A 22,988-nucleotide genomic window follows, 5' to 3' on the forward strand; every position below is an offset into this window, starting at 1 on the left:
GTGACCCTGATGGCCCCCTCTCAAAACAGCCAGTGGGACTGAGACAGAGGGTTACACAACAGGAGCAGGGGGCAGGAATGGAGCTGCCAAGCCTGGGAAGTGCTTCCCATTGGAGCCAGGCTGCCCTTCCAGCCAACCTCGGATCATTGAAGCTTCATGGCTCCTTCCACCCCACAGTTTTTATAGCTGTACCCCAGTTCTACCCACACGAGGGGGTTTTTGCTCAGGGAGAAGGACAGAAGGACTTTAACAAGCTGCTGCTCCCCAGGTGTGCTCTCTGCATGAGAATGTCTAATTTTTATCATCCTTTCACCACCCTCTTCCCCCCATCTTTACCCTTCCCGACTTGGTTACAGACCAACTTAGAGACCTCAAGCTCTGAGTCAGCTCCTAATTTTTAATTAATGTTCTGCTCTTTTCCCCAGACTTGCAGAGCTTTGCTGACACTCTCAGCATCCCAAAGAGCTTCAAGAAGCAGCTCAACCCTCCGTGCTGCCTCAGTGCTGAGGGGGCTGTGCCCACCTCCCCGACCTGCCCCGTTCCCACACTCCCCAACACCTCCGGATCCTTCCAGGCTCCCGGTTTGTGTTTCCCCCTCACTGCCGGCTTCTCCGGGCTCCGCTCTCAGACAGCTGTGATGGATCAGTGACAAGCTGCCTTTGTGTCCTCCTCTTGCACAACAATAGATACTCCTGTCTGTTTATACAAGTTTGAATTTGTCCCTATAAATACGGTGTGGAAGAAACAGTAGACTATAGATTGCACCCTGACAGCTGAAAGATTAAGGGAATCCATTAACTAAACCAACTGCCTGGAAATCTTATGCAGAACATACACCTGAAAGCTATTACTGCTGTCCTGTCATAGTGCTTTATCTCTTTATTTAGGACCCTTTTTGTTTGGTGGAGAGTTTGGTGTTTTTTTTTTTTTTTTTTTTTTTTTTTTTTTTACCCCTCTAATAATGTAAACTTGTTCTGGAGTAACAGAGGAGCCCTTGATTAAGTATCTAAGTATTTTCTGCTGAAGAATTTATGAACTCTGAGCCAGCACTGTCCTTGCCAGATCCCATGGAGTGGGAGGGGAGGGGGCACTTGCCTGTCTCTGGGTTTGTGCAGTGAATGGCCTTGGCTCAGGTTTCCTTGCAATGAACTGTTTGCATTGCTCTCATGGGCGACTCTGTCTCACTTCAATCTCTGGCTGCACTTAACCTTTTTTCACCTGAATTCTCTCCATCCCTCCCTACCTCTCCCTGCAGCTCCCAGCTTTACAAAGCAGCCCACCCTCAAGTTCACGAGTGCAGCAGTCGCCCGGCGCTGCCGGAGCCGTGCGGGATCCTGGCTCTGATACTGTTGAAGTTTTTTTTATCCCGGTCTATTCAGGTCTCACACAATGCCCGTCACCATAGCGCCTGTGCAAGCTCCTTGTTCTCCACCAACACCACGCCTGCTCCCCTCTGGCCTCCTCCCCTCCTTCCTCCGGGCCCGCAGGGCTTCCAGGGGGAGGGGGCTCTTTGTGCACCTTGCTGGGAGCCACAGCTCCGGGAGGCAAAAGGGAGACGTGGGCTCTTCTGCAGTGAAAGTCATTTCCCACTGCCACAGGGCAGGGGTAGATGGGATATTGGGAAGAAATCTTTCCCTGTGAGGGTGGGGAGGCCCCAGCACAGGTTGCCCAGAGAAGCTGTGACTGCCCCATCCCTGCAAGTGTCCAAGGCCAGGTTGGACGGGGCTTGGAGCAACCTGGGATAGTGGAAGGTGTCCCTGCCCATGGCAGGGGGTGGGTCTGGATGAGGTTTAAGGTGCCTTCCAACCCAAACCATTCCATGATTTTATTCCATGATTCTCCAAATTGGAGGAGGACTGAGAGCACTGCTCTCTTGTTCCCACAGAGCCAACCTGCCACCTCTCCAGTTCCCGTCCAACACGAGTAATGCACAAAAATCCCTGGTTGGCTTTTGGAAGCTGTTTGCCTGGGAAAACACAGGTTGAACCTTCACTGTTCCCCTTTTTCCTCATCCCTGCTTTCCCTCTCCCTCCTTCCTCAGCTGAGCCTCACTAGCAGCACTTCAGGGTACCTTGATGTGACCTTGCAGTTATCAATTGATATTTGCCCCATGTCCTCAGGCTGGGCTGGGCTACTCATCTCAGGGTGGGTTTGAGAGCACAATTTCTTTCAGTTTTCTCCTTCATTTGGAACCTCAGGATAGGGCAGTGTGTGGAAAAGGTCGGTATCAGTGTGAGAATGCAGTTGAGGGAAATGTTTCCACAGGAGCCGCAGTTCTGGGCAGCACTCAGCTCTCCCTGGGGTGGGAGAGCAAACCCCCCTTGCCAGAGCCCCCTTTTTGTGCTGGTGTCGAGTGATTAATGCTGTCCTGAGTGGAGAATAAAGTTTCAGGGGCTGCTATTGTCAGGGGAACAGGAGCAGTTCCTGTACTGATAGTAACCATGGAGCTGCAAATACACCGGGAAAGGGCCGGGGAGGGTTTGGTGGGTGATGGGACACGGGTGGGAGATCCCATTCAAGCCCACCTCTGGATGTTACTGCGATACTGAGATGTGAAGAATTTGAATAGAGGGTTTAAAATTAATGCAGCTGCAAGTGCAACTGAGAAGGGGGTATTTTCTTTCCTCTCTCCCTTCTATAAGTTGTACAAGTTGCCATCTGATGTTGCTGGGCTGGATCCTGCCTCCCTGCAGCACGGATGGCACCCGCTGGGACTCCTCTGGGTTGGGTGAGAGGTGTTCCTTGAGAGCTGGGAGCAATCAGAAAGGAGTTTAGGGATGGCAAGGTAGGTATGAAGGATGGGAGGATGCAGGTGGAGAAGCTGCAGTTGTGGAAAATCCTGGATGAAGCCACAGAAGAAAACTCGCCCATTTCAGGAGACAGAAGGATGCCTGTCTTTGCTCCATGGCTCTGGATGAAGGACTGAAAAGGTCCTGGAGTATCTCTGCCAAGTGCTGTGGAGAACTTTAAGCCAGTATCCATGTGGATCCAGCTCTTTGGGCTGTGCTGGGGGAAGGTGGAGGTCGGGAGAGCTGGTGTTGCCAGGCAACGCTCCCGTATATTAGGAAGATAAATCCTGCAATAATGGAAAGAATGGATACTTTCCTCGCCTGTTGTTTATTTCTTTCTTCCTCTGTGGTTCTGCTCACATGGATCCTGCTGTGGCACCGGGGAGCAAAATGCTCCAAAGGACCAAGGGGTTTATCCTTGGGGATGAAAACGGGATACAGGGATTTTGGGATCTGCTGGGGCTGTGTCCCTGCCCTGGGCAGGAGTGGGGCAGAGGGCTGGCAGAGACAGGCACGCCTGATTTTTGGAGGGAAAAGGATTGTGGGAAAAGCCAATTCCTTATCTCCAGACACATCCCACTCATGTACCACTCGCTTTTTGCAAACATTTGTGTGTTTGCTCTTTGCCTGTCTCCAAGGAAGGGTGTTGTGGTCCCTGCATCAGAGTAGAGATTGGTGTTTGTCTTTGCAGGGGTTGAGGTTCCTCCGGCAGCACCAGGTGACTGATCCCATCACTCTGATCCCATCACTTGTGATTCCAGCTAAAACACAGCTGGAACACTGAGCACCCTCAGCAAGTGGTTTGCAATCAGCCAAGAAAAAAGAGCCCAGACAAATCTCTGCTCCAAAATGTTTAAATACTTCTAAACAAGAAGAAAAGCTGGTGGAAATTGCAATGATGAGAGCGAACACAATCGGAGGCTTAATTTGCCACATCTATCATTTGCTCTGACTTGTTCAGCCAGCTCCGCTGTTTTCCATCAGAGCACTTCAGGGATGCAACTGGGATGAGAAGGAGAAGAAACAAAGTAGGACGAGACTCCAGCTTGAGGAGCATTTGCTGAGCACTCAGTCTGCTGTAGCAGTGCCATCACCCCAGCCTTGGGCTCACAGCATCCTACAGGGCCCTGCTGCTCCCGGGATTCCCGCTGCCCCTGGGAGGGGATGAGCTTTGGGCAAAGGTTGGACTCGATGATCTTTGAGGTCTTTTCCAACCCTAACGATTCTATGATGAGGAAACCCCAGTGACAGTCTCCCCCCATCCCTGAGGCACAGGAGCCATCCCCAGGCTGGGCCGCAGCTGGCGGGTGCCGGCGGTGCCGCTGCGCCTCCCACCCGGGTCGTGTCTGTGTGCAATTAGCTTACAGCAGCACAGTAAATATTTCATACCTTATAGCAAAGGTTGTTTAATTTTTCATTATTTTAAAGCTGCTCATGAATGTTTTACGGGGACGATCTCCTCGGGTGGAAGCGGAACGGGAAAGTGCCAGGGAAGTGTCCTGCAGCCCCAGCTTTGGGGGTTGGATCCAGTCACCCAAGGCCCACCGAGGCTCTTCATTTCAGCTGCTGATGAGCACAACTGCAGCAGGGTGTTGAGCAAAGCATATTTACTGAATCTGTTGCCACGTGAAATAAATGCCTGTAATATCCCTCTACAATCCTATTTATTACGGCAGTAATTAAATTGTCCTTTATTCCATGGACTCAGCAATACTGACTCAGAAGAGGACAAACCCCCCCAGCTCATATGTCACGGCACCTTCTGCCTTGGGGTTTTTTGGAACTCACTTCAAGTTCCACCATTGCTGGGATCTGCAAAAAAAAAAAATGCCATTAAAAGGGTTTTGTGTCAAAGCCAATGTTTCTGCTCATTGCCATGTGGAAGGTGTCCCTGCCCATGGCAGGGGGTTGGAACCAGATGATCTGTGAGTCATTCCAGGATTTTATGGTTCTGCGTTTCTGGGATGACCACCTCCTTTCCTCTCTAGTTCTTCTACAGGAAAAGAAAGCCAAGAGCATCTCAGCTTGTGAGATTTGCCACCCAGGCTTTTAACTCTGTGTACCACAGGGTTTCCCCTCTGCCTCACATCCTTGCCTGCCTCCCTGAAGAACAAACTGAGGACAAAGTGGGTTGTGTGAACCCAAATTAAGTCTTCGGGAAGAGACTTGGGATTTTAGTCCCAGCTGGTAACTCAGCCATGCAGGATGTGCTCACACAGCAGCATCCCCTCCAGGGCTGCTCCTGCTCTCTCCCTCCTGTCCACATGCCCTGACACTTGAATAGATTTCCCAAAGCCTTAAACACCTCGAGCTGGATCAGCTCCTTCTACTTGTGTTTTGCTGACCTGTTGTTTGCTGCACAGCCAGGCTTGAATGCACAGAGTCCTGCCAGGAGCTGGTTTTTTGGAAGACTTTCCTGGGAAAAAAAATCTCTTGTTTGCTTCTTCCTTCCTCGGGTAGGAGCCCCAGCCCTGGAAGTGTTCAAGGCCAGGTAGGGCAGGGCTCTGAGCAACCTGATCTGGATGGAGGTGTCCCTTCCCATGGCAGGGGAATTGGATCAGATAGCCTTGAAAATCCCTTCCATCCCAAATTATTCCATGATTCCTTCCCCACCAGTCGCAGCAGCACTGCAAAGAGAAGGGGTGGCAAGGGTGTTCTCCAAAACCAGTGGCCTTTCCCTGTCTCTCCCTCTCCTCGTGGAGCTGCCCCTCACAGCCTGACCGAGGGGACACCCCTCAACTGAGTGCTCTCAGCTGCACACATTTGGAATTCCTTTTCCTCTAGAGAAAGGGAGGAATACACCTGACAAAGGGCACAAAAAGGAGGAATAAACATGATGATGGTCCAAAAAGGGGAAATACACAGTTCCCAAAAGGGGGAATAATTTCCCCCCAAAAGGGGGATTTATAAAGGACATAAAAAGGAGGAACACACATGATAAGGACACTAAAAGAAGGAATACACATGACAAAGGACAATTTCCAGGAGTGCCTAGCCAGTGAATTGCCTGGGATCTGTTCTCAGATCTGTTATCTCCTTTCTTCTTCACCTTCACTTGTTTCAGACCTGCCCAAGTGGATTCCCTGTGTTTCAGCTCCCACAAGGATGATCCTCACGGGCAGGGCTGTCCCACGGTCCGTTTGGGATGATGTCACAGTCTTTGGCCAGGCTCAGGGGTGGTTTTCCCATTGAACTCCAGCAGCCTGGACACCCCCAGGGGTAACCAAACTGCTGATCTGAGTTCAGCAGCTGCACAAACCAGGAATTCACATTCTCTGTGTGGTGTGGTTGGTGCAAGCCATGGTCTTAGCACAGAACTTTGAGTAAATCCTCCTGGAAATGTTATCCAGTGAATGCTGCAGCTGGGATGAGCTTTTGTGACCCTCCCCCGGGCCCTTGCAAGCAGCATTAGTTGGCCCTGTAACAGAAGGACTTCGGAGAGAGTTTTGTGGTGGCCCCTCCCTGATGGTTTGAGTCTCACGTGGGAGGGAGGTGACAGCCGGAGGGACTGAGGGATCACCTTCCCCATCCCTGCCTCACCTCGGGATCGGAGCAGAGCTGCTTTGAGGTCTCACCATCTGTCACCTCACCACCCCCAAACGCCACACGCCCGCACTCCTCAGGGACACCCCCCCTCTGGGCCTCCATTTCAGGGGCAGGAAACTTCACACTCGCTCTTTTGTGTGTCCAGAACTGCCATTTATGTCCTGTTCAAAGAATCCGTGGTGTAAGTTGCACTTAGTCTTGGATTTCCACTCTTTTCCCTGGGGCAGGAGCAGGTGATGAGCCTCGGAGCTCTGACGTGCTCGGAGCTGCTGCTGCCTTTGGCAGGGAGGCTCTGCTCTTCTCCTGGGGATAATTTGGGGGGGTTTGGATGCAGGACTTTGGGGACAGCCGGGTTCATACAGGTGGCACAAGGACCAGGGAGCCTGAGGATGGGCAAGGTGAGGAGCATCAGCCTGTTCTAACCCATCCCACCACCAACAGGCACAGGGAGCTGAGTCGGGGTGGATGGCAGAGACGTCAGAGCTTTGGGGAGACTGACCAGAAATCCACAATTAATGAAATCACCCCGTTCCACGTGTCATTTTATCTGCAACCTGCTTTGTGTGTGCTTTTCATGAATACATTAATTAAGGGCTCCGAGTCTCGGAGCAACATTAACAAATCATCATGATGCACTTGTCCACACTTCCCTGAACGCTCCTGTTTGAAAATCTGATTAGGATTGGTTAATTTTAATCAGTGACCGAGGAACACGATATCCCTGTCCTCCCTGGCTGCCTGAGTGATGCAGGCACACGTGTTTGCATTCAAAGCTCTCCGCAGCCTTTTCCTGGAAACTCATAAGAATCAGGGCTGTGAGTTAGGGCTCATCTCCTGTGGGGCTGGGACACGTCATCCAAAAATCCCAGGGAGAAGTTTGGGAAGATTCAGCTCCTGCTGGTCTTGAGCAGTAAAGGATGAAGAAAGGAGACTAGGACAACAAACAGGAGGACAAAGTGCTCTGGCAGCAGTGAGGGGGATATGGGTGATGATCTAATGTGAGCTGGTATCTCCAACAAACAATTCCAGCAACAGGGAGAGGTTTCCCACCATGTGTCTTCCATGAGGGCTTGTTCCAAATCATCTTCATCTCAAACACCATTGCAGAGTCCGTCTGAGGAGGTACAAACACTCTCATCCACGGAGGTACAAACACACTGATCCAGACCAGATTTTTTACTTCACCTCCCTTGCCTGAAAATCTGCTGCTACCAAAGTGTCAGACAGAGAAGAGACTCCCCTTTGTCTCTTCATTCACTGGGAAGAATCCATCATCCAACACTTTTCACCTGCCTCAGTCACAGGTAAATCCCAGACCAGATTTTTTTACGCTCAAACCCTTCCCTCTTCCTCTCACCTCCCTCGATGGGACAAATAAAGCTCAATAATATGCAAAATCCCTGATTTCTTGAATTCCTTCCACTCCAAGATGTCTCTTGGCAAGGAGCCTCCTGCAGAAGGGATGAACCCCATCTGTGCCAAAATGCAACTCAACCCCCCGCTTCCAGCCCTGGGTCGGATTTTTATCATAACTCTGCTTTGAATACATATATGCATTAAAAAAGGGGAAAAGGAGGACACTCAGTTGAAAAACAAGAGCTTTGAAATGTGAGCTGGGCTTGGGCAGCACCACAGGGCTGCTGCCGAGCGGCCTTGCCGAGCTCCCGACGTTCTCCCGGCCTTCTCCCGGCGTTCCGGCCGCTGCCCCGCCGAGAAAGCCTTTTGTCTTCCCAGCAGGCTGGGACTGAGCGATGGAAGCCTCTTCCCAGAGGGAAGGCAGCTTGTTTGCAAGAAAAAGGGGAGTTTTCTTTGGCTTTTTTTAAAAAATAATCTGCCATTTATTTTTTTTTATATCTGCATAAATGCTGCAATTCTTTGTGGGATTCCCCCCCTCTCTCTGCTAACAAATGTTCCAGTGTCTTTACCAGGATAAAAGGGTGGGGGAGGGAGAGGCACAACCCCCTCCTCCCCAACCGAACCAGCAGCATATTTGCACTGGTTAATTTAATAGGGAATTAATGCCATTAGTGGATTAAACACGGGAGCAGCTCCAGCTCCCGGCATTAATTCCAGCGGAGCAGGAAGGTGTGTGTATCCATCACATGCTGGCAAGAGAGTGGGAAGGAACCAGGCTGGGCAACACGATGTGGTGGGGTCTGGTGTCCTCCTGCAACCCTGCCAGGACGTGTGTGGCCCAGGGACAGGGACAAACCAGTAGAAATGGGGTTACTGGTGGCCATGGACCCGGGCTGGGTGGAGACTCGAGGGAAAAGTCTCTGGGTGTGTTTCTTTTGTCAAGTCTCAGCTTTCACATCTGTAAAATGGGCACAAAGACATGGGTCCAGTGCTGGCTGAAAGCTCCTGGTGGGAACTGAGAGAGTGGTAGCAGTGGGCTTGTCTGTAAGAGACTGGGAATCAGTGGGAATGTGCTGGAAGAGGGGACTGGGGAGAAGAAGGGGGCTCTGGCTCCGTCAGCGCTGCCTGTGTTGGTGTCCCAGCCAGGTGACCGTGCCAGGAGTGTGACTGTGCCTTGGTGATGCGACTCTGCATCTCCCAGGAAGTGGGAATCAGCTTTTTCTCTGCAGTTTTGCCTTCACTGGCCCTCACTGCTCATTTTCTGCTGATGAACTCAAGCTTGTGACACCTGTGTCCCATCACCGATGGAAAACCCAGCTGTTTGCTCTCCTCTGCTCCTTTCTCTGGAGCTGTACCCAAATGTGGGACATTCTCCTGCCTTGTGGCCCCTGTGACAGGTCCTCTCCTTCACCTTGGAGTGGCAAAGGGCTCCCAGTCCCTGCTCCCACCACCCCCACTCCACAATGGAGGAACAGGAGAACTCAGGGGTTGGGCAGGGGGAAGGGGCAGCAGTTTGGGTGAGGAGTTTTAAGGAATATGTCCCCAGAAGAAGTGGGATTGCATGGAAAAAGCAGCCAGAGGGAACTTCTGCCCATCCAGAAGCACCTGTGTGTGCAGGTGACGCTCGGGGGCTGCACCAGGGAGGGATGGGGCAGGGCAGGAGACGAGAGCAGCCAGGAGGGACGAGGAGGCTGCGGAGGAAGGATGAGCAGGGAGGTGACGTGGAGACAGCACAGTGTGAGACAGAGCCTTTGAAGCGTAGGGAGAGAGAAAGGAAGGGAAAGAGGCCAACAGAAGCGTCACTGGGACTGGTCAAACATTTCATTTTTGGCAGCTGTGCTCCAAAATGCTCAAAGAGCCAAAAGAAAAAGAAATAAAGAGAAACCACTTCAATACGCACTAAAAATTACAAGGGCCTTTTATTTTAATATGATTTGCACAGTATTTTTGTTAGCAACTGACAGGATCCCCTCCCTCTCTGGCGAGGCACCTGGGAGGAGAGGAGGGATGAATAGAGGGAGGATGGATGAACAATGTGGGGACGCTGGCTGGCACGGCTGGCAGCGCTCCGGCGGGATGAGCTGGCACAGCACTTGGCCTCTTGCTGCCAGTCTGTGGAGAGGTGAAGGAGCAGAGCAGAGTGTGGGGGGCATACACGACTTCTCTGGGCACTGGCATAGGTTGCCTGGAAGTGTTCAGGGCCAGGTTGGAAGGGGCTTGGAGCAACCTGGTCTAGCGGAAGGTGTCCCTGCCCGTGGCAGGCGCTGGGACAGGATCCCCAGGGCAGGAGTCACAGCCCCAAGGCTGCCAGAGCTCAAGAAGCATTTGGAAGATACTCTCAGGCACATGGTGTGACTCTTGGGGATGGTCCTGTGCAGGGCTTGATGATCCTTATGGGTCCCTTCCAACTCAGCGCCTTCTGTGATTCTGTGACTCTGCAGATGACCTTGAAAGGTCCCTTCCACCCAAACTGTTCTATGTTTCTGTGAAAGCTGCCCGGCAGCCAAATTCCTGCTGACACCAGTGAGCGCCCAGACCGGCAGGTCCTGACTCCAGGGGATGTTTCACACCTGGCTGCATCCCTCCTGGACTCCCTGCTCCCCCTCCCAGCCCGCTGGCAGGAGGGATGCAGGAAGCCCTTGATACTGGGATGGTTTGGGTGTCCCGGACAGCCCCGGCGCTGCAGCCGGGCGCCACATGCACCTCTCCCACCGATCCCCCCCGAGCCCTGGGCCGTCCTGCTTTACATTACGTACATTAACTTTTGGACTCTTAATCCCCTTCATTGAATAAATCACTCCTCCCAGCCTGATAACTCCTCTTCCCCTTTAGCTGTCACCCTGGGCTTTCATTCCGTGCAGGATTTGAGGCTCTCCCTGCTGTCTGCAATCAAGCTGCATTCTTTCAGCAATTATTTTGTGTCGCTGCTCTCCCCTCTAAAATTTCTGGGACTAGCAGCTTTTTTTGCTTGCAGGCTTCCTGTGGCTGCTTATCTGCAGCGTCTCCAGCCAAGAGGGCCTTTCATTCCCCCTCCGCTGTCTGCCACTAGCCCTGGATATGGAACTTGGTCAAAAATGCTTTCTCAACACATGTTTGTCAGGCTGGAGAGCTCCCATCTGTGCGTGGAGGGCAGTGTCATGTTCCCTGGCAGTGGGGGGACATCAGGGAGTGGGGCTGAGCTAATGGACTGGATCAGGTTCTCTGTCCTCACAAAGATAACTGGAGGAAGCTGTACAAGGGTGAGAGGGGGAAATGGGGGGCAGGGAAGAGAGGGGGCGACTGCTGGGGGAATTCAGATGGACAAAGGAGCCTTTGCTTCCCTTAGGGCCAAGGACAAACTTACTGCGATCCCTGGTTGTGGGCTCTGCGTCCCTGGAAGTGTTCAGGGCTAGGTTGGACGGGGCTTGGAACAACCTGGGATAGTGGAAGGCATCCCTGCCCATGGCAGGGGGTGGAACTGGATGGTCTTTGATGTGCCTTCCAGCCTAACCCATTCCATGATACTGTGATTCAGGTCCTGATCAGGAAGCAGGAGACCAAGACAGTGCCAGGCTCTTCCCACCTCACGGCTGTGGGTCAATAAAGGCTAAGCCCAAATTCATGTCTCCTTCTGAGTGGGGCAGGGGGGTCTCACCCCAGTGTGGGGCTCACTCCTTAAAGGGCCTCAGCCCACCTGAAGGGATTGCAGGTGCCTGTGGCACTGCCAGGATCCCTGAGCTCCGGCTGAGCCTCCCCAGGGAGCGTGGGCTCAGGACAGCCGCCCCTAAAATCAACCCTGCAGGGATTAGTGGCCTCGGTGCTTGAATGAATCCACCTCTCCCAAACTACAGGGCACTGGAATTAAACACAGGAGGACGAAAATCTCTCGGCAGCAGCTCAGCTGAGCACGGTGGTTATTTGTTTAAGATGTGTCCTGAGTGCTCCCCCCATATCGGGAGCCCACTTAAGCAAACACTTCACCTGAGGCACTAAGTGGTTCCCACTGTTCCTCGGGGAGTGTCCCTGTGGCCTCCTCTGCCGGTCCCGCCCGTGCACTCCCGCACGGCTGGGGAACGCAGCCTCAAATCCAGCCGCATTCCTGAGGCTGCACAGATAACAGGGAGCGAAGAAAGGAGCCTCTTTGTTCACCCGTTTCTCTGCTGCTGCCGCGTGCGGATAAAACATCCCAGACAAGCGCCTGGCAGAAGAATTAAACCTGAAAGGAGGGAAAGCGTTGTCCGTGAGCTCTCGGTGCCCAGATTCGAGCCCTGACAAACGCGGGGTAACCCCAGCCCCGAGCTCCGGTGCCTCCGCGGCGGCGGGGCTGCGCCGAGCCAGCAGAGCGTGTGTGAGCATCCCGGGTCCCTGCGCTCCGCAGGGGGATGGATGGAGCCAAGGGAGCACTCAGAGCTGCAGAGTGTCCTGTCTGGGCATGTCATGCCTGGGAGGATCCCCGAGCTGGCTCCAGGCTCTGCGAAAGCCGCCGTGCCGGGACAATTAAACCAGGCGAGTATGTGACACAAATGTGGGGCTGTCTCATCACGTTATGGGAAACTTTCCAGCTCACCTGCTGGGGTTTGGCCTTTGAACCAGAGCTCCCTCTTCCCTGAAGCTCCAGCCCTGGGATGCAGCAGAGATGGAGTCATACCTGCATCCCCATGGCACATCCCGCTGCTTTCCCCATCACTCCACTGCTGTCTGGGCATTCCTGGAATCCGGGAGGGATTTGGCCTCTCAGCCTTTACCTGGTGGCTTTCACCTGCCCACTGCAGGTCCTCTGGTTGCACTGCCGGAATGTTTGGGATGGAGCCAAGTGGGCAGGAGCTGCAGAGAGTTCCCTCAGATTGAGATCCAGGGCACTGCCAGTCCATCCCGAGGAGTGACCGATGCTTTCAGTCCCCAGTGTCCAGCCAAACTGAACTGGCACTGGATATGCTGGAATCTGTGTATTCCTGGAAGTGTTCAAGGTCGTGTTGGACGGGGCTTGGAGCAACCTGGGCTAGTGGGAGGAATGAGATGCGCTTTAAGGTCCCTTTCCACCCAAACCATTCTGGGATTCCATGACTCCATGATTCTCTGCTGTTCCCTGTGGCAATGGTGTAGAAAATCCCTGTGGAAAGCAGGTACAAGCTGAGCTTTCCCTACTGGACTTTTAAATAAACAACTGCAGGGAGCCAGTGCCGGGAGCAGGAATGAAAGGAAAGGGAAGTTGGAATGAAATCTATGAAATCCTCCTCTTCTCTCCATCCTCCTCTGCTTTTTTTCACCGATGACATTTACTCTGCTTAATAAAAGGAGAATTTATGTTTGACTCCCATAATGGTGCCTTTTAATCTCTGAGGCCTCGATCCTTCAGGGCTTGTGTGTGCACCCAAAAAAGTGGGGGTGAGTCACAGGCTGGGGGAGGAGGGACAGGAGGGGCAGTGGGGGGCCAGGAGGGTCGGGGTTGTGATACCCCCCCAATCCCAAAGGGCTTTAGGAGCTGGATTAACCCCACAGCACCAATGACAAGGGGCTGGGAGGGCTCTGTTGGGAGTCTCTGAGCATCCCAGATGTCCTTGGAGAACTGCTCCTGTGGGGGGACACCAGGGGCCATCCCACAGTCATCGCTTCTGTGAGGAGGGAGAGACAGGAGCCCCTGGAAACCAACCATTGGAGTTTCCATCAGTGACATCCCGAGTCAGCCGGTGCTGATCGGCTCCAGACGGGATGGCAGGATGCAGTCAGGGCTTCTTGCCCAGGGGAGGGCCAGGGCTGGGGGGCCATGCTGAGGATGGGATTGGGAACTGGGGGGAGGCTGGGCTGGGCTGGAGGATGGAGGGGTGATGCAGGTGGAGGGAGGGGAGGGAGATAGGATGGTGGGCTGGTCAGGTGGTGAGATAGTGGGATAGTGGTGTAGTGCGATGGTGGGATGGTGCAATGATGGGACGGTGGGATAGTGGGATGATGGGATGGGGGAGTGGCAGGCAGGAAGCTCATTTGCAGCCCCCAAGGTGCCCACACAGGCCAGGTGATAGGGAAAAGGAGAGGAAAGGCAGAGGTGGGTGGCCAAGCAGCATTCCAGCCTTCCTATGGGGCTTTCCACAGCTGTGGGGTGGGAGGGCAGCCACCAACACTGGGGGCATCACAGTTCCAGGGGAGACCCATGTGGCTCTAAGGCTCCCCACTCTCCCACTGATTAATGGCTCCTCACGCAGACTCGAAGCTCCCCATGGAAAAGAGTTTCCGTTTGCCCAATTAGAGCTAAGGACGTTATCTCATTAATTCTGGAGGCGGCAACATGTAAGAATTAATTTTTTAGGGGTATTTCCCGCGACATTTGTCTCCCAAGGCTGCTCTGGAGCTGCCCTGTCAGCCAGGACGGATGGGCTCCTGCACAGGCCGTGGGGGCAGCGAGCAGCTCTGGCATTCCAGGGGTAGGTCCCACGCGCCGTGTTTGCTTTGGCTCTGCAACCCATCCCCTTCAAGTGGCTCTCGGCTGAGGGATGACAGGGGCCAGTGACAAATTTTCAGCATTATTTAGAAAGCGGGGCCGAAAGCAGCGGGGTCAGCGCGGCCCCGCGCGCCGGCGGGGAGGGGGGGCCGCGCGTGGTTCTTCTCACATGTGCTCAGGGCTGAAAACCGGGAAGAAAAATGGCACCCAAGTTGCTCAGCTCCCTCCAGAGCCTCTGACGGGGGAAATTAATGAGCTGGAACGTGGCGGCGCAGACGGGTGGGGGGGACCCGCCAGCGCCGTCGGCTGCGGGTGATGAGTTGTGGTCACCTTTGGGGGACAGGGTGGCACTGGGGAGGTGGGGGGCACACAGGGCATCCGAGCCCAGCTCTGCACACAGTGCCAGGCGGATTTTCCTGGCTCCTGCCTGTTTTCCCTGCCCGATCTGTTCTGCCTGGCTGGGGGTCTGAGGTGGCAGGAAGGGGGCGAGGGGCTGGGTGCTGAACCTTCCAACCCGATCGTGGGCGGGAGATGGGAAGGAGTGCAACCCCAGAAATTGCCCCGCAGGCCAGGGATCTACAGTCCCATTGGAAGCCTGGTCAGGGACGACACAGACATTGCACGTGGCTTTTTCAGAGGGTGTGAGTGTCCCGTGTGTGGCAGCAGGGCTGTGAAGGTGACCCATCGTTCTCACCCCACTGCATCCGCTGGGTCTGCAAAGGGGTGTGAAAGGCTCAGGCAGTGCCACAGTGGAGCATGGTGTGGGAGACATGGCATGGCATGGGATACATGGCACAGGATGGGACACATGGCACGGGACACACACCCTCAGCACAGGGCTCCCAGGCCGCTGGGAAAGGTCGGAGGAGTTTGGGAGTGTTATCAGCCAAATAAAAACCAAAGCAATTTGGATCACTATTGAGTTTTTATTCTCTCTGTGCTTGGTGTTTTCCAGTTATTTCATCCTTTTAAATTGTTTTTCTTCCTCTGAGATGTGCTCTGAAATTTTACTCAATGAACGTGACCTGTGAGGCAGAGCCAGAGGCTTCGCTCTGCCCCGGCAAGGCCAGAGCTTCCAGGTTCCCTGAAACACAGAGCTGTGTCATAAGGGCAAATTAAGCTGTTGGGACTTTTTTTCCACTCTCATCTCTCCTTGCTTTTTGTTGTTGCTTTTCTGGCCACAGTCCCCTCTCGAAGCTCCAGGTTCCGGCTGATTTTCCGTTCATTACATTTCAAAGGCGCCGTCTCTCCCCGGCCCTCAGCAGGTGCCAGCTCTGAGCTGGCAGTGCCACCATTGCCCAGCCGAGCAGAGCTCCAGCCAGCAGCCTGCCTTGCTCCAAGGAGAGGGGTGGCTGCATCCCAAAGAACCCCAGGCATCCTCCCAGGATGGAGGAGTCCGTCTGCCCCATAGAGCCGGAGTGCCAACCCCGGGCTCCCCTCGTGCTCTGGGGTCTCACACTGGTGTCACCACTGCCAGGACATGACTGGCAACAACCAGACAGGGCTCACCTTTGAAGGGTTGCTAATAAATAACCAGCTCCAGCCTTCACTCAGGCTCCTGGGAATGTTAAACCAAACTTTGTGAATTAATTCCCCCTCGCAAAGCCGAGCTGAGCTCACCAGCTCTTCTGCTTCTCATGCCATGCCCTTTGTTCAGCCAACAAATCCCAGCAGCTCTGCCAAGAACTCCTCCCAAATCAAATGAATCGGTGTGAATCCAAGTGCCAGGGTTTAGACTTCCCCATATTTCCACCCCTTTTGGCTTTATCTCCCTTTCCATCCACCAGGTACCAGCCGAACTGCCTCCAGGTGGGTTCACCAGGGAGGGGAGGGATGTGCTTTCCCTCCAGCACTGGCATTTGGGATTAACAGTGTTTTCCTGGACACACTTAATTCAGAGCCCACAGACAAAGCCAGTCTGATGAGCACAGATGAGCCATTCAGGAGGTGAAAACACTGTGCTGAACATTTCCATCCTCTCCACCTCCTGATGGAAGGAGGAGTGGAGTGAAAAGGAGGCAGGTTGGTTCAGCTCCCACTGAATAGAAGAACAGTAAAGAAAATCAGTGTTTTTAATGTCTTTTTTTCTGGCAAACTCCTGGCCCTTATCCTTTCATTGTCCTTCCTCCCTCCCCGTGATGAGAAGGGAATAAGCCTAAAAAAGAGTTACTGAGAGTCTGTGCTTCCCAGAAGCACTGGAAGTGTGGTTGGTTCCCAGCTCCTACTCCCCACCAGCCTCAGACCCCAGTCCTCCTCCTTTTCCTGCACCCCAAGCCTCAGTTGATCCCTGTACCCCGCATCTGATGGGGAAACTCAGACCTGAGAGTGACACTGGATGCTGGTGTGGTGGTGATACAACTGGGGGAAGGAATGGCTTGGGAAGGGGTCAGGATCACCCTCCTGTACTGGCTGCCCGGAACGATGCCAGGACATGAGCTGAGCCCCCCACAGCAGCCCCAGGGGTGCAGCTGGTCCCAGGTGGGTCCCCCAGGGCAGGATGGAGCATTCCCTCCCGGGGCAGGTACCCTCCCGGGGGAAGGACACGCGGGAGGAGCCGGGAGCTGCACTTCCACAGCCACACTGAGGAGGTAATAATACCCGCCCCCCCCCGCTGCTTCCTTGCCTTGATCAAAGCCCAGCCGTGAGGGAAGTCCATCTGTGAAACATTGAGCCGTGCCTTTCGCTGAGGTATTATGGGCTGGCAGCGAAATCTCTCTGACAAGTCCAACCGGGAAAAATGGCAAAATGAGAGGCTTTGAGATGTGTGCATTTCCCAGATGACTGGTGATGTGTGTGGGGAACATATGGGCAGTCTGTGCCCACTGTCCCAAAAAACGTGCTGATTTTACACTTGGATTTCTCAGATTCCCTGACAGCTTTGAAGACCGGCTCTGACAGCCTGGTATTAAATGCCACTCGGTGATGTTGCTGCCCATGCCCGGTGCAGGGCAGGGGATGCCTGGCACAGTGGGGCTGCTCCGGCCAGGGTCTGGCTGTCCAAGGGTGTGGAAATGGGTGAGCGACGTGACCAACCCCAGGCATCAACCCCAGGCTTCAAACAGCTTGAGAAATGCGAGTTTTGCTTCTTGCTGTCAAGTATTTCTATTTTTCATGAATTTTGCAGCTCTTGCTTGGACTGAAATAGCAGCAAAGTTGCTGTTTTCCCCCCCCCCCTGCCTGCCAGGCTGGCTCTGCCAGTCAGGCTGGGGATGGGGGGGCTGTCCCAGTCCCACCCAGCATTCAGTGCTGGGGAATGAAGACACTGTCACACAGAGGCACACGGTCCCTCTTTTTCACCTGCTGGGACCCAGCCCTGATGTGCTGAGGGACAACTCCACACCTCGTGCCTTGCTTTTTCTTTTCCCAGGAGGAGAAAAGCAGGGAAATGCTGTTACTGGGTCAGGCCATGGGTCCCTTCTCCCACCCCAGTTCTACCACAGCCTAGGGGCCAACTGGGAGATAACCCAGGTATGAAATCGGGCAGAGCAGGAGGAGCTTTGCTCTCACTGATTTAGGGCCTCCCTGACAGAGGGAGCAGCCAGGCTGGCACATCCAGCAGCCTGGGATGGATGTCCCTTCGAGCACCTTTTGGAGCCTGTCTGTAGCTGTGCTGCTGTGAAACCCTGTGGAGATAAATCCCAAAGGATAATCTTGCCTTTGTGAGAAAAGCCCACTTATTAACCTTAATGGACTCCAGGGAATTCTGGGGCTTCCAGCTCAGTCCTCACAGAGGGAAATGTGGGTGTTGGGAGCTCCCTCCCTGTCCTCCAACCACAGCTTCTTCCTCAGTGAAATGAGTTTGTTTCTAACCCAGGAAAGGGAAAATGGAGAAATGGGGAGGGGGGTTTGGATTCCCACCCCCAAACCAGTGCTCTGTAGGAAACCACCAAAGTGCCCACCTACCTTTTCAGAGTGACCCCCGATTACTCACGGGATTAGTGCACATATTTAACACTGCAGATAATAAAAAATACAGGGAGAACATGCATTGGTTCCACCCAGGCCCTGCAAACACCCGGAATTAGGGAGTTAATGCAAGACTGGAGCATGAGACTATTATTTCCCCATTCTCAAAATTCTCCCTCTCTGATGGATGCACTCAAGGGAGCTCCTGAGAGTGTCTCTGTAAGACACTTTCTCAGTAATTTGACTGTAAGGTTTTTGCTTCTGTGCTCCCAAGCAATTGGAGGAGAAGCAGCACTTCCCTTGATCGTGCCCGACTTTGATATCAGCGGGCAGAACTGCTCCACACCTCCACGACCTGCATGTTTTACAGTCACTGAGGTGAAGATCACAGACCCCATCAGCTGAGGAGCATCACCAAACAGAGGGATGCTGTGATCTGTCACCAGAGTCCCTTCACACACTGTGAATCCAATCCCCAGGGCTTTAAAACAAGCAGGTCCAAGCACTGAGCAAGTACTCCAGCTGAGTGGCTCTTCCCAAGGCCAGAGCCAGCTGCTGGGAGCTGATCCTGGCTTATCTCTGAGCTGGAATATATAACCAGAGAATGACAGGATGGCTTGGGTCAGAAGGGACCTCTAAAAGTCATCCAGTCCACTCCCCCTGCCATGGATATCCCAGGTTGCTCCAAGCCCCATCCAACCTGGCCTTGGACACTCCCAGGGATCCAGGGGCAGCCACAGCTTCTCTGGACAACCTGTGCCAGGGCCTCCCCACCCTCACAGGGAAGGATTCCTTCCCAGTATCCCATCTGACCCTGCCCCCTGGCAGTGGGAAGCCATTCCCTGTGTCCTGTCCCTCCAAGCCCTTACACAAAGTCCCTCTCCAGCTCTCCTGGAGCCCCTTTAGGCACTGGAAGGGGCTCTCGGGTCTCCCTGGAGCCCTCTTTTCTGCAGGTTGAACATCTCAGACTAAATCAGCTTCCTGAGCAAAGGTGAGATGGAAGCAGAAGCAGGTTGTGGAGAGATGTCAGCAGGAAGCAGAGGGGATCCCAAAGGGAAGCTGCCAGAGGCTCTGAGGCTTTTCCTCAAAGACCAAACCACGTGAGCACTGACCTTTTAGAGCAGGCTGTGGGAAGCTACAGGACAAATCTATATGCCCAGCATTTTGGTACTTAACTGGAGAACCTTCTGGAAGCCTTGCAGTGTCTAGAGGGGCCTGGGGACAGAGCCAATGGATGTGGCTGAGCGGTGCTGCTTCCAGAAACTTCTCCCTCTTTGCCTCCCTCTCCTGTCAGAGCTGCTGGCAGAGATGCTGGGTCTGGGAGCAGAGATGTGCATTTCTGAGGGGAAGCAGTGGCTGCACACACTGTGAAAAAAGTGCTTTGGGATCCTCTTGAGGGGAAAAGCAGCAGAAACACAAACTGTTGCTCCAAGTGGGATGGAAGCTGGACATCTCCTCGGTGATCAGCCCACAATGTGTGTGGTGCAGCCCCATGCTGTGCATTCAAGCTCTATTTCTGTATAGAAATATGTTTTTAATACTCCAAAGATGCTATCTAATGTTCAATAATTATCATGGCTCGGGTTTTCAGATGCACTTTAGATTTCCCAGGCCAGTTATTGGATGTGAGTGAGATACAGAGGAAACATTAAAAACATATTTACAGACGGGTTGGCAGCAGCTCCAGAGTGTTCCTGCAACCAGGCCACGGGAACCAACTGGCCATCTGGGAGACCTAGGGGAGGATTTGTTGTAGAGGCAATTGGCACATCGTTAGCCTAGAATGCAAATCCTGTTTGACTGGAGGAAGTCCACGATCAGGCAGAGCCTTCCCAGGCTGGATTTGAAGGGCAGATGCCATCTCTGAGCAGGAGATGTCAGGCTGAGAATGAGAAGGTGGAGCTGAGAAGTGGGACGGAGCTGTTGGCTGCAGGGGTGGGTAAAACCTCCTTGGAGAATCTGGTGCCGTGACTTAGTTCCAATGTTCTACCTTGGCCTCAAGCTGCAGCACAGAGAGGGCTGGAGGAGAAGGCAGGAGCTGTCAGATGGTGTACAAAATGATTGGAACAAGTTTGGTCTTCACAGAGTTCAGCATTAAGAGTGGGGTTTGAGCAGGTAAATGACCCATGGGGCAGGAGGAGCCTTTCTGAAGAGAGCAGTGGAGGATGGCTCTGGTGAGCTGTACCTGGTGGTTGCTGTCACCCCCCAGGATGCCAACCCACAACAGACTGAGTGTTCCCACCTCCTGGACTGCCAACAGCACCCTGCCCCCTTGCACAACATGACAGAGCTCTTCTTCCCTCTTTTCCCTGGTCCTGTGGGCTGTCTGAAGGCTGGTGTGGAGAAAGGTCCCTGAGGATGGGACAGCCCTTTCCTGCTGGGACTGGGGGACTCTAGGGCTCAGCAGATCATGACCCATGGCAGAGATTTGGAAAGATGCCATCCCTGGGGCCTGAACGCGGATCTGGGAGCATCCTTTCCCAAGTGGGATCCTTCCTGTCACCTCCTCAGCCGTTCTGTGTGCCAGAGCTGCCAAAATCCGCTGAGAGGGCACAGGAGAGGCCACGTGGGGCAGGGAGCAGCCTCCCATCCAGCAGCACTGGTGCCTCAGGTGTGAGCTGAAATCCTATTGATTTCTCATCAGTGAGCTCATATTCCCTGGGCTGCGGTGGGAGAGGGTCAGCAGGGGAGGGGGTGCAGGAAACCCGCAGTTGGGGTGGTCCCGGGGTGGGACTGACGGGGCCGCTGACAGAGCTGAGTTATGGCTCCGCTGGAGAGGGTTCCGAGGGCTCGTAGAGCCTCAGTTATTATCTGGCTGAGTCCCATCCAGGGAAACCACCGAGGGAAGAACGTGTGAGCCATAAAACATGTTGTCTTTTAATGAACGAGACTCACAGGGGATTAGGACTATTTTTTACTCCGTCGTTTTTCTTTCCTCAGCTCAGAGAAAGTTGCTGAGTGTTGTGTCTGCCAACTGCAGGTCAGATGCTTCAGGAGAGCCAGGCAGTTCATGTCCCATCTGGGCTGGCCTGGACCAGCCTCACCAGGAAGTTCCCACCTTGGCCGTGGTCACGCAGATGGAGGCAAAGGTGAGACCAGCCATCAGGGCTTTGATGTTCAAGAGATGCTCTCAGGGGAGCTGGGCTGTAATAAGCCCCAGCCCCACGAGGAACCTTATTAATGCTACTGCTGAAGGAAAAGCAGTAATTAACCCTGAAACCCAAGCTTGGGAGGTTTTTGGAAGAAAAGTGAGTGTAGGCTCACTCTGCTGGGTGTGAGGAAAGAACTGCATGGAAACACAGGAATGTCATTGTTTTCTTTTCTATGCAGAGCAGATCTGCAAAGCCCCTCTTGGGTGTCTGTGGGGATGGATGACTCTGGGACTCCAGCATGGGAGGTGCAGGACCTTTGTGCAGGACCTGAGGAGCTCACACCTCTGCTTTCACATCTCCCCCTTCCATGACAGGGACCTGCTCCAGAGCTTGAGGATCTCATGAGGATATATGGAAGGAAGAAAAGACAAGAATTAACATTTGGAACCCAGCAAATATGCTGAAATCTAACTCCAGACTAACTGGAGACCAACTGCAGCTTTAATCCCAGGCTGTACACTTTGAGGACAGGGTGACGTGGTGGCACACCTTGATTGTGGGTTTGGTAGGACAGCATGATGGGGATGGTGCAGCCATTGCATCTGAAGTCTCTTCTCCTTCACTTCCACTGCTGTGAAGCCAGGCATGTCCCCTGAGGTGCCTGGCTGGGGCTGGGGTCTGGTTTCCTCTCTGGGGGGAAGGTCCCTGGGATCCCCCAAAGCCCCACTGCTGAGTGACTGGGCTGTTTTGAGAGGGACCAGTCAGTGCTCTGCCCCCTTCCCATTGCCCACAGCAAAGCCAGGGGCACTGGGGGGACTTAGAGGGGCACCTTCCCCAGGCGTGGAAGGGCTTTGAAAGGTGCCACTGGGATGTGATGGGAATGCACGGGGTGAGGGGATCCCAGCCCACTCCCCACACTGGAGGACGGCCCTGCTCTGCTCACATCCCCTCTGAGCATCAGGAGGTCCCACCCTCCACCTCAGCCCTTCTCTCTGTGTCATGGCTGCTGCCTCCCACCACCACTCCAGCCTGGCTCCGCTTGGGATGGGTGCAGGGAAACCCAGCTGGGCTGCACCTGTGGCTGGCAGGGATCAGGGGACACCCAGGGCCCCTTCTGTGCCCGGCAGTGGGAACCTAAATCTTGGTGCCCCATCCCCTCAGCAGAGACAAATGACATTTCACGGCACAGGTGCCTTCAGCAAGAACAATAAATAGGAAGATCTCTGCTGAGCTCAGCCACAGGACTGGGATCCCCTTTCAGGGAGTATTTTAGGACTGAAGGCACCACAGCTGTTTGTGAGCTAATCCCTCTGCCCTCGCCATCAAACTCCAAAAGGGACTTTGCAGGCCCACTTCAGCTGCAAATAAATCAGGAAATGGCACTTTGTCCTCTCCAGAAATAGGGTCTCCTCAGCCCTTTGAACCTGCCATCCGAGCCCAGCATCTGCTCAGGGGAAGGCCCTGCCACACTCAGGCTGTGTTCAGCTCCCAGGGACCCATGGGACACATTTATCTCTCAGGGACCCACGGGACACGTTTGTCTCTCAGGGACCCACGGGACATGTGTTTAACTTCCAGGGACCTGTGGGACACATGCTCAGCTCCCAGGGACCTGTGAGACTCAGGTTTAGCTCTCAGGGATCTGTGGGACACACACCTATCCCTGAGCTCCCAAGGATATGGTGGGAGACCCACCGGGGTGTGAATGGAATAAAACAAGACCCTAAATTCTGTGATTAACACAAAACCATCAAGGGCTCAGAGCAGCTGCCAAGAGGAGATGCCACGCACTGCCCTCCTCTGCAGAACAAGAGTTCCAGCACGTTTTCAGCATCATTAAACAGATAATTAAACATTCCCTCTCAGTTTAGTATGTCTCAAACATAT

General features: G+C 53.8%; 1 long non-coding RNA gene across 1 annotated transcript; it reads right to left on the reverse strand.

Annotated features, from left to right (window-relative positions):
* Positions 1-4,558: 4,558 nt before the first annotated feature.
* Positions 4,559-5,905, reverse strand: LOC108499399. The gene is made up of 3 exons (XR_001875525.1): positions 5,839-5,905; positions 5,135-5,205; positions 4,559-4,601 (listed from the first exon to the last, which is right to left on the reverse strand). It is a non-coding gene; the product is annotated as an uncharacterized LOC108499399 (long non-coding RNA).
* Positions 5,906-22,988: the final 17,083 nt, after the last annotated feature.

This window comes from Lepidothrix coronata, unplaced genomic scaffold (genome assembly GCF_001604755.1).
Source record: "Lepidothrix coronata isolate B3197 unplaced genomic scaffold, Lepidothrix_coronata-1.0 Scaffold73, whole genome shotgun sequence".
Lineage (NCBI taxonomy): Eukaryota > Metazoa > Chordata > Aves > Passeriformes > Pipridae > Lepidothrix > Lepidothrix coronata.